Raw genomic sequence first — 12,241 nt, 5'->3', positions numbered from 1 at the left:
GGTCAGCCCTGTTCCACCCATCTTTATAGTCATTAAGACCCCTGGAGATCTCTTTCCTTCTTTGTGGGGGTGCCCTGCCACTAAATCGAGAACATACAATTTGAAGTTTTTCAGGAAGTTGAGAGCAAAAGTTGAGTCCTGTGGACCTTAGGGATGGGGATTTCAGAGCTGGAGTTGGGGTTTTAGCGGTGCACTAGACAATGATGTCACAAAAGAGCCTGGAGGGCTGGGAGGAGGAGCTTCCCTAAGAGCATACCTCCACAGGCCAGGGCTGTATTGCCTCCACACTCAGTCTGTGTAGACTGGTGTCCACTGAGCTCTCTGCACCAGGTAAACCTGATCCTTGGGTACAAATGGACCAAAGTCCTCTGTGAGCAGTATGACCCTTGGTCATCTCTTAGGGGTGTGGCCTCATGCAAGTGAGCTGGCCCTGAGAGCATAATCCCAGGAGAGCTGGTGTGCTCTTATCTTCCTTGAGGTGGCATGGACTCGGGAGATATGACCCCACCCACACTCCTCACCACCTGTGGCAGGAGAGAGAGCTGGCCATGCACCTTGCCTGGGCAACACAGTAGAACTGGCCCTAGAGGTGTGGATGCAGGAGAGCTGGTGGGCTGAACAACTCAATACTACTCAGGTCCAGATCCAGGACTTTAAGTTGGCCCACCCCAACATCTAATATATCAATGATCTGCTGGACTATATGAAGGGTCTGGTCCTGCAGATCAAAGCTGAAGGATCTCCATGGCATAAGGTAACAACGGGATATCTGAGAAGAGTCCAGGTGAGGATCCAGTATTGATAATGTAGTAGAAGCCAGAGACCTAGAACCAGCCCAGTGCAATGAACATTTCCAAGTAAGGATGTGTGGACAAAAGGGTATACTGTGGAACACATTGTGACAAACTATAGCTTCAACAATGAATTTTTACTTTTTAATTTCTTTTGGAGAGTGGTTGCTAGGGCAGAAGGTGGTTATGAAGGGATGAGGGCGATAAGTGAAATTCACAAAGAATCAATAATAAGTAAAAAATACTAAATGTATCAGCTGATCCTCTTTGAATTAGAACAATTGCTGCAATTGGAATCCTGCAAGCCACTCATTGGGAACCAGCTCTGTGTTTGGCTTCTCTTCCATCTTTTCAAGGCAGACCGTATCAGGAAAGCATTGTGAGACCTGAGAGGTGGGTACAAGTCCAAACTTCTCATATTAGGGCATGATTGTTAGAACTGCATCTTATACTGGCTATAGATGGGGACAAGGCACTCCAAACCTCCATTTCTACACACACACACACACACACACACACACACACACACACACACACAGGCTAGGATTGCTTTTAGAAGAATCCATCATGATTAGATATGATATGAAATATCCAGGTAGTGCTTTAGTTGCCGGAGGCTTGCACTATCAGCTAGATATTCTAGAACTGAGAACGCATAATCAAGTGAGGTGACCTCGAGGATGAGAAGCTGAGACTGAAAGCAATGCATCTGAGATAGGAAACAGAAAGCAAAGCTGGAGCTGAGCCAAACTGAGGAGAGTTTTTGCAGTCTGGTGGTATTTGAAATTTGCCTCTGAGATAACAGAGGGGTCTCATGGGCCCTAGGAGAACAGTGAGCAGATGGTCCAAGACCAGGAGAAGATCCTCACTCTGAGGTAAGACTGTCTGTCCTTAGAGAACCCAGACAAGGCATCTGGAGTAAAATGATTTACTAAATGACTCAGTAAAGCAGCATGGTAAGAAGTACATGAACACTGTCGTTAGGATGAGAACCTCACACGTACACAGGCACAAGGCTCATGTGTTACAGGCATGGTCTTCAGCTGCTGATGGTACCCACTGGGAAGAAGGTGGATCAGGAAGACAATAGCCTCATCAGCAGATTCAGTCATTCTGCTGTTAGAAGGAAATGTGTCACCAGGGATGTACCTTCAACTGCAGACTGAAACTTCTGAACTCATAACCCCAAATTCCCTCCTCCTTTAAGTTGGCATCTTCAGGCATCTTGCTGACATAACAAAAAGCTCATAATGCAAGTGACATCTTTACAGTTGCAAACAAAATCGATTATCATATGAGAGGACATATACGACATACATACATAGACATGAATGATAATCATGATTATCATGAAAGGAAGAGTCTCTACAATCGTCACACTCTACCTTCCGTGGAAAGTCCATCCTGATAGAATCAGTTCAGTTTAATCTTCCAATCTCATGTCATCCCAATAGAGTATCCATGAAGGGAAAGCATAAGATAGTTGAGAAATTTCCGAGACCAAGTTTAATAAGGAGTGACCCCTTAAATCAACTATCAATATCCTGTGTCAGCCCCATTACTGTTAGGTCTTAAGACACCAGGAAGTCATTGTCCCAATCACTGAACCATATGGTCAGGTAAACCTCTAAAATAGAACAGGAAATTCAGAGAGAGCCCTGAACAGCCATACTGAGGTAGTGGCACATTAACAAGGGTCTTTTTTATATTATCAGGTAAAAGAAGGTCCAGTAAAAACTGGCATGGGTTGGTCATCTGAATTGATCTCTATCATTGATACTAAAGTAAATTCTATATTGAACAAAGATTCAAAGACAACACTAGGATGTGTTCCTAACTACTAACACAGGGAAATCTGTTTTGTAAGCAAGCAAAAGTCCAGATGCTATACAAGAATTGGTAGATGGACTGAATTATGTCAAAATAGAAACTTCCAATTACATTATAAAGAAGGTAAATATATATACACATATATATGTATATATGTACATATATGTATATATGTGTATATATGTACATTATATATATGTACATATATTTAGCCAGGAGTACATTTACAAAATATGTCACAGAGAAGCCCTCCCCCATGACAGGAGTTCTATCAATAAGATCCATGGCATGACAGAAATAAAAACAGAATGGAGAAGAGACAGAATGTGGGAATGACACACACACACATACACACACATACAAGTGGCTCACAACCCTCTGGAGAACGCTCCACCTCTCTCATCATACAGAAAAGACAAACTGTTTCCACATTGGGACATAACCTTTCATTTACTAGATTGACAGATACAGAAGTTTATCACACTTACTTGCAAGGATTGTGGGTAAGGTACTGTCACTGAGTTCTCAAATGAGTTGCCAATCAATGCAACTTCAGTTGGTAATACAGTCACAGCTGTCAAAATCGCAATTGTGTTTCAGCAGCAGTAGCAAGTTTGCTCTTGGACCTGTCCCTCTAGCCCTGGAACTGCACTGTAGACTGCATTGTGTGAAAGCAGATAAGAGGGAAGCAGAAAGGGGAAACATGTATTGCTTGTAAAGTTCGAGACTGGAGCCACTGAAGTGATGTGTAATGGTGAGGCTGACGAGCCCTGGGGATAAAAGGCTATGTGGCTGTCTTGGAGGAGGCTAGAGGAGGCAATACGAGTCTGTGGAAAGACAGGAAGGGACCACGGCAGACAGAACCAGAACCATGTGGATTTGCAGAAAGCCGATTGATACTTCCTGTCCATGAGATAGAATGTAGTAGCAATGGTGTCCTACTGCCCAGGGTGTAGCCTACTCACTTTGTAGAAGGCTCTCTCTTAGAGACAGAAGACTTTCAGAGATAAAGGAAGTCCACCCCGCCCCAGGTACACGTCAAGATGATTCCCTAGTGTGAGGTGGTGTGAAGTGAAATGAGTCTCATGCTAATACTGGTCTCTGGGAGCTAGACTCCAAGTCTGCAAGTGCAGGCACCCATGTGCTCCCATTGCTGACCTTTGTCACATGGTAGAATCATCCTTGTTCTGAGGATACACTACACCTACAAAGAGAAAAATGAAAAGAACTAGAGAGAAGGCTAGCTGCAGATAAAGGGACTATCTCAGAGGCAAGGAGGAGTTGATGTGCATTTTTTTGTCCATCTGTACCGGAAACACACGGTACCAGAGGAGCCAAGCTGGCAATAATGGTACCATCTCCTCACTGATGCAGGCTCATGTCCTGGCTGTATGTACTACATATGTACATCATACATACATACATACATACATACATACATACATATATACATATTGGCTGTTTAATAGTTTCCCCCTCACCCTCACATGCAAATGTACACATTCTTATGTAGGCATATATGCTACAAAGTAAAAGGGAAAACAAGTGCTTGCTGACAGGAGCCTGATATAGCTGTCTCCTGAGAGGCTCTGCCAGTGCCTGACAAATACAGAGGTGGATGCTCACAGCCATCCATTGGACTGAGCACAGGGTCCGCAACGAAGGAGCTAGAGAAAGGACTCAAGGAGCTGAACGGTTTGCAGTCCCTTGGAGGAACAACAATATGAACTAACCAGTACCCTCAGAGCTCCCAGGGACTAAACCACCAACCAAAGAGTACAAATGGTGGGACTCATGGCTCTGGCAGCATATGTAGCAGAGGATGGCCTACTCGGTCATCAATGGGAGGAGAGGCCCTTTGTCCTGTGAAGGCTCAATGCCTCAGTGTAGGGGAATGCCAGGACCAGGAAGTGGGAAAGGGTGGATTGGTGAGCAGGGGGAGGTGGGAGGGAATAGGGGATTTTTTGGAAGGAAAATCAGGAAAAGGGAGAACATTTGAAATGTAAATAAAGAAGATACCTAATAAAAAATTTAAAAATTAAAAAAATATATATTTTCTTGAGATCACCAATGCCGGTGCCTCATCAGCAAAATGACAAATAGTCCTCTAGATTATAATTTGGAAAGTTCAAGATTTTCAAAGGAACCTTCCTTTCCTGTTCATTTAGGACATCTCCATTGGTGAGCCATGCTCTTTCTATACTGGAGAGGAGAAAGCATCCATGCAACAGCATCCCTTGCTCCAACCCTTCTACTAAACCAGCTCAAAGTAGCAGTCTTAGCTTTGCTACTTGGCTTGTCCTCATTTGGTTCATACTGTGTGGTGATTGAACCATATCAGCCCTTATAGGCTCATAGATTTAAATACTTGGTCCTGTTAGTTGAACTACTTGGGAAGGATGAGATGTGTCCTCATTTCAGGAGGTGTGCCACTGGGAGTGAACTTTGAGATTTCAAAAAGTCTTGCAATTCCCAGTCTCTCTCTCTCTCTCTCTCTCTCTCTCTCTCTCTCTCTCTCTCTCTCTCTCTCTCTCTCTCTCTGTGTGTGTGTGTGTGTGTATGTGTGTGTATGTGTATCTCCATGTGACTGTCTCTCTGTTTTTCTCTGTATCTGTCTGTCTCTTTGCCTCTCTATATGTGTGTCTTATGTCAACCTCTCTGTGTCTCTTTCTTTGTCTCTGTCTCTCTCTATCTCTCTGCCTCTGTTCATCTCTGTCTCTCTGTTTTTCTGTCTCTCTCTCATTCACTCACTCACTCACTCACTTGCTCACTCACTCACTCATTTTCTGTCTCTGCCCCAGGTTGTGTGTTAGGATGTGAGCTCTCAGCTACTGGCCCAGCACCATGCGTGTCTTATGCTGCCATGCTCCCCACTATGATAGTCATGGACTCTAACCCTCTGAAATGGTAAGCCCTAAACAAACTCTCATATAAGTTTCCTTGGGCACAGTGTCATATCACAACAATAGAAAAGTAATGAGCCACACTGCATGGAGATAATCTACTGCATCCAGCGAAACAATGATCCATACTGTAGACTTCATTAAACAGCCTAAAACCATGGCCATGCCTTGCTAATAAACATAAGTAAGCTAATTAGGCAAATACAGCCACATCTTCTTTGGACTCTGTTCATTAATAAGAATCCTTTGAAGGCCAATGCTGTGGTGTTGTTTGCTTTGTTTTGAAACAGGATCTTACCATGCATCCCAGTCTAGTTTCTTCCCGACTCTATCACCAAGCCTGGTTCTATCTACTATCTGGCTCTTAATTAGAGCCTAGAAGTTGATAAGTGCATTCAGGTCAAATTTGTGGTAAGTAATTTATGCATTGTGAGTCCTGCTGGTACCAGTTATCTTGGGTCACAAGAAGCCCCAGGAAGGGACTATAGAAAGAGAGTCTTGGTGCAGAGGAGACCTTGACCTTCCCTGCCCATAAAGAACATTGGATAATATTGCTCCATGAGAGCAAACAGAGCAGAGATGACAGACCAGGGTTCAGATGCCCTGTGAACAGGTACAGTAATGAAAACATACCCAAAGAGCTGCAGGGAGACAGAGCAACTTTATATGGGCTGATTTAAGGATTTAATAGTTTTGGGGATGGGGATCAGAAATATTCAAGATGGGCAAAGGTCATTGGCTGAAGTCATAAGGTACCAAAATGCCTCATTAGCATTTCAGGAATTTCAGGTGCTAGCTGAACAGGTTCTTATTGGGAGAAAGGAAATTGAAACTGTAAATCTTGACCAAGGCTACGTGACATTCTGCAGCTAGAGATGTGGGGGGTAGTTAAATTCCTCAGACAAGGTCACAGAAGGGGAATCTCTGCCAGTGAAGAGAGTTCTCCATTTTACACCAAGACCAGAAGGCTATAGTAGACTTTGACCTTATTAGCAGAGTAACAGAGACACCTGGCACTGCTCTTTCCATTAGTGAGCAGTTTGAGTTACAAAACATTAGGTCAGGCAGCAGCCAAATCATATCTCCAGGGAGTTAGACAAGTCAGCCCTTCCCTACATAATCTTCCAACAAACCAACCAACAAGTCTTGTGGCTACTGCATCCACCATAAGATCTCCATGTACCTGTAACAGAATGGGTGACCAAGTAAGGTGACCTTGGAAAACTCAGCTGCAAAAGAACTAGGTCTTCATCTAACCCTCTCTCTTCATCCTGGCCCCAACATGTTCACCAAAAATCCAGTCCAAGTCCCAAATGTATATCAGTCTAGGAAGATGTCTATCTTCATGTCAGAAGTCAGCAATTACAACCAAAGGTCAGTGGAAAGTCAAAACCCTTTCCCTATGGGTGCTCAGCTATCTCTCACCAAGGAAACAGAGACACAGCCATCTTGGTTTTGTAGAAAGAACAGAAATAGCAGAAGGATAGCAAGAATCTTCCTGACAATAGATGGCCGTTAGGACCAGACTACAGCAAACATCAAAGAGAAAAGCCTCAAGTGTGTGTGTGTGTGTGTGTGTGTGTGTGTGTGTGTGTGTGAGAGAGAGAGAGAGAGAGAGAGAGAGAGAGGAGAGAGAGAGAGAGAGAGAGAGAGAGAGAGAGAGAGTATGTGTGTGTAGTTGGCTTGCTCCAGACCCTGTGTCACTGTCCCTGTGTAGCCTCAGTGTGGCCCTTGTGTGGCCCCTGTACAAAGGGACCCTAACATGCTCTGACAGAAGGAGAAGATACCAGACAATTGGACACTTGTTCTGGGCAAAAAAATGGAGCATGTGCCTCTAACACAAGAGGGCAAGACAACTCAGTGTGCAGAAGAGACCAGAAGCATCAAAGAATCCTCCACAAGGAGGAGGGGACTAAGGAGGCTTAAGGGTGTGGTGGGTGATGTGATGCTGGGTTCCTTTCATGCCCAGTTCCAGCAGCTCAAAATCCTATTTGATTCAGGATGTGTATGTCCCCACAAGGTTGCATTGTGGGAGATTGCTGTTTTCAAGTGTCAATGCAAACACTCTCATACACTTCCATCTTATCCTGGGAAATATGGATGTGATACAAGACCATTATTCCATGCTTGGAAATCAAGGATGTAGAATGAAGGAGGCAAGAAGAAGAGGACAGAGAGGAATGGAACTTTGGCAGCAGCAGCATTGGCAAGGGATTTCCTGCAAAGCTGTGTCCGATTGCAGAGAGAAACAAATCACCTGACCAGCAAGAGAAGCTCCTTACCCCTCTCATCCTGGACTCCATCCCCCACCTGCTGGAGCCCGGGAGTCTCCTGTGTCCCTCCATATGCTGATTTGTAATAATGATTCCAAAAGATGGAGAGATGGCTTAGTGGTTAAGAGAACTGACTGCTCTTTTGGAAGAGGCAGGTTTGATTCCCAGTACTCACAAGACAACTTACAGCCATCTTTAACTCTAGTTCCAAGGTATTCAAACCCTCTTCAGGACTCTACAAACACCAGGCATGCCTGCAGGCAAAATACTCATACACCTAAAGTAAGAATAAATAAATCTTAAAGAGGAAAATATCTCATCAGAGAGAAACAACACCTTGTTCCCAGGAAGTTGCAGGCATTGATATGGTATAGGCAGACATCTGGTGAGATAGAGTGAACAAATAGGTATGCTGTCTCAACACTGAACAATCCATTAACTCAAACATGAAGCTGATCTGATATGTAAAGCAGAGATGTTATGGATATACAAATATAGATATTGATATAGCTATGGTTATAAGTATAGACCCACCCATGGATTTGATAGATAAAAATTATATAGAGATGGAGATACACATGGAAATGGTGCAGCTATAGATGTGGCTAAATATGCCTCTAATCCCTTTCTCTCTTTCTCTCACTCTTTCTCACTTTCTATCTCTCTCTTTCCCCTCTCTCATACACACACAGATATATAATAGTTGATAGATTATTAGATATAGATTACAGATGATAGGTAGAGATAGACAGATGATAGATGATAGACAGACAGATAGATAATATTACATTCCCTGTTATTCTAAACTTTGTAATCCAACATCATAAAAACTCTAGCTGTCATCTTCAGCCAGGATGAAATCTAGAATAGAAAAGTCTAAGTCAGTGACAGATTAAAAAATATACATTTTAGTGTGAGGAATAAATATATTTAAAAAAAACTTCCAAGATCTGCAGTGAACAACCCAGAGGAGACACTCTAAATAATATTCACTGTACATTTAATAAAGTTTCTGTAGCCCCAAAGTGCCCACTTAATAAATTCCTTTCTGGTTTCACCACTCATAAGTTATTTTATCCTCAGTTTACTTAAACTTGAGAGAGAAAAAAAAAATCTAATTTCAATCAGCATATAACATGGTACACTCAAGTAACACCTAATAAGAGGTTACCTGAATGGATTCTAGTCAAATGTTAGTCAAAACTTACATTTGTATTAGATAAATAGATAGGTAGGTAGATTGGTAGATAGATAGATAGATAGATAGATAGAGTGATTGATAGATAGATAGATAGATAGATAGATAGATAGATAGATAGATAGATAGATAATATATTGAGATACATAAATATCAATTTAGATATGGTATAGATAGAAACAGATGACAGTTATATATATTTGAATGGAATGATGGTATGAATGTACAGATATTGGTATATAGATAAGTGTGTATATAAGTATAGGTATAGATTCAGCCATAAATGGACAGAAGAAATGAATGTACACCTGGATACAATAAGCTATAGATGTGGTAAATGTCACATATAGATATATGGATTAAGATAAAATATATTTGGATATTGATCTAACTATGAAGACATGTACCTGTGTAGATAACTGCAAGATGTAAATGCTAGATATAAATGATATAGAGTTACATCTGAATATGATAATGCCTACACATGTAGAGACACCATACACACAGCTAAACGGATTGATATAGACATGTAAATATAGTTCCATATACCTATGGAAGTATGGATATAGCTATAAACATGATAGCATGATACTGAAGTAGATATATATACGAATTATATAGTTATAGCTATATACAGATGATACACATAGATAGACATATGGGCAGAGATATTTAAACTATATATTAGTGGTATAGATATAAATGTTGATATACACACTACAGATACAGATGATATGAGTAAAACTATATGTATGAGGGTATCACCTAGGTTCAGGCAGGAATAAATGGGTTCAAATGACAGTGGCATGGATGGCCATGGTACTGAGCACAATGAGAATGCCTGTATACATACTGTATGTGTATTATATATGAACTGTGTGTGTATTATATGTGCACTGTAAGTATTGGACAAGTCTTTCAAGATGAGCTACAACCCTTAGAACCCTAACAGTTGTCATGACAGAGGACGCTCACACTGAACTCTTCCTTTGTCCCATGTTGCCATAGATCCATTTGCATAGGGTACACAGAAGCTAAATAAGTTGTTCTCATTCTTGCCTCAAATCCAAAACCCATGCAGTGGAAAGATTTCCCTGGCTTGGTTGGGTAAGTTTTCAGCAACCCTGAATGACAACATAAACAACAGTGGCTGCAAAGCTAAAGTTGACATGGCTACTTAGTCCTCTTGATTTCCATGGGGAAAAAGAACTAGAAATTTTTATGAGAATCTCTTTGTTATCCATATTTTCAGAGCACCTGAGAGGGAGCATTAGTGTCTGAGAGAATAAGAAAAGAAGCGGTAGTGTTAATATCCACATTCCAGAATGTAAAGGGTATGAGTTACTCTCCTAAGGTCACCTGCAAAAGTCGAGCCCATGCTCCCTCTTGCTTATCTATTTGGTCCATGCCCATGCCTGATCCCTGAGGCTCTCACTACACTAACTGTTGGCTCAGAATGTCTGTAGGTAGGCATTGGAATTAATATACCAAGCAGCACTCTCATCCAGATACATAAGAGGCCCATGTGCAGAGCTTCTAGCATTTCCTCCTTAGTATGCTATGAGTCCCACTCTCGTCCAGCAGCACACACATCAATATACACAGACACAGTCAAATAAATGCACAAATTCACCCCCGAAGACAAGCCCAGTAGTAGTAAGCTACTTCCTGTCCCCTGTGCACTCCTTTTCCCAGCCCAGAACTTGCCTCCAATTGTGGAGGCCTGCTATCACCAGAGACAGCAAAGACAACCAGATGACACCCTACTTCCCCAATCCCTACCTGCCAAGTCCCTCCAATGGACACCCAACAGCACTAAACAACACCTGTTTCCCCACACTCCTAGAACTGGCCTTTAACTCTGCTTGCATTCCCTGAAGCCTAAAAGCACCAGGGAAAACCCGATGGCTAAAGGCTGACACAAGAACACTCACCAAGAGCCATGGCAAGATGGCACTACCAGAGCCCAACTGTGTTACTACAGCAAGCCCGTAGTATCCTAACACAGTTGGGGAACAAGAAAATGACCGTAAATCCAATCTTATGAAGATGATAGATGCCTTTAAAGAGGAAATGAATAAAGGGTGAATGAGTAAAGGGTGTGAGTTACTTCCCTAAGGTCACCTGCAAAGGTTGAGCCCATGCTCCCTCTTGCTCATCTATTTGGTCCATGCCCACTCCTGATCTCTGAGGCTCTCACCATAGTAACTGTTGGCTCAGAATGTCTGTAGGTAGGCATTGGAAATAATATACCAATCAGCACTGTCATCAGGGAAAGCCATTGGGTTTTCCCTGGTGCTTTCAGGCCTCAGGGAATACAGGCAAGATGATAGATGCCTTTAAAGAGGAAATGAATAAATCCCTTTAAAATATAAGAAAATGCAATCAAATCTGTGAAGGAAATTAATAAAATTGTTCAAGACCAAAAATGGACAAAGAAGCCATGAAGAAAATACAAACCAAGGGAATCCTGGAAATAGAGAACCTAAGAAGGAAAACAAACTACAGACATAAGCATCACTAACCAAATACAAGAGCTGGAAGAGAGAATCTCAGGCTTAGAACACCTGATTGAAGAAATCAAAACATTGGTCAAAGGGAATGTTCAATCTAAAAAGTTCCTGATAAAATCTGAGAAATCTAGGACACTATGAAAAAACAAAACCTAAGACTAACAGGAACAGAAGGAGATGACTCCCAGCTCCAAGGCCCACAATTTTTCAAAAAAAAAATCATAGAGGAAAACTTCTCCAACCTAAAGAAAGAGATGCTTATAAACACACAAGAAGCTTACAGAACACTAAATAGATTGGACTAGAAATAAAAATCCCTCCTGCCACCTAGTAGTCAAAACACAAAACGCACAGAACAACAAAATATTAAAAGCCACAAAGGAAAAAAGCCAAGTAACATATAAAGGCAGACCTGTTGGAATTACACCTGACTTCTCAAGAGACTTTAAAAGCCAGAGGGCCTTAGCAGAAATCTTGCAGTTTCTAAGAGGCCACAGATGCCAGCCCAGACTGAATAGCAACATTTTTATTAATAAATAATATAAATAAAAAATAAATAAAAAACCAAAATATTCTATGAAAAAAAATTTAAATAATATCTATCCAGAAACACAGCCCTACAGAAGATAGTAGAAGGAAAACTCCTACCCAAGGAAGTTACCTATACCCAAGAAAACACAGAAAATAAATAATTCCACAGTAGCAAAATCAAAAGACATGAAACACACACACT

General features: G+C 41.7%; 1 long non-coding RNA gene across 1 annotated transcript in view; it reads left to right on the top strand.

The window, feature by feature from the left end:
* The first annotated feature begins 269 nt into the window (after positions 1-269).
* The window catches only part of LOC116087742, a 51,694-nt gene continuing 39,722 nt past the window's right edge, over positions 270-12,241 (top strand). Inside the window, exons 1-3 of the long non-coding RNA XR_004117604.1 lie at positions 270-330; positions 1,068-1,184; positions 5,423-5,528. This is a non-coding gene — a long non-coding RNA (uncharacterized LOC116087742). The remainder of the gene's footprint in view (positions 331-1,067; positions 1,185-5,422; positions 5,529-12,241) is intronic.

The sequence above is a fragment of the Mastomys coucha genome, unplaced genomic scaffold, assembly GCF_008632895.1.
Source record: "Mastomys coucha isolate ucsf_1 unplaced genomic scaffold, UCSF_Mcou_1 pScaffold13, whole genome shotgun sequence".
Taxonomy (NCBI): domain Eukaryota; kingdom Metazoa; phylum Chordata; class Mammalia; order Rodentia; family Muridae; genus Mastomys; species Mastomys coucha.
This window is presented reverse-complemented; position numbering and strand designations above follow the sequence as displayed.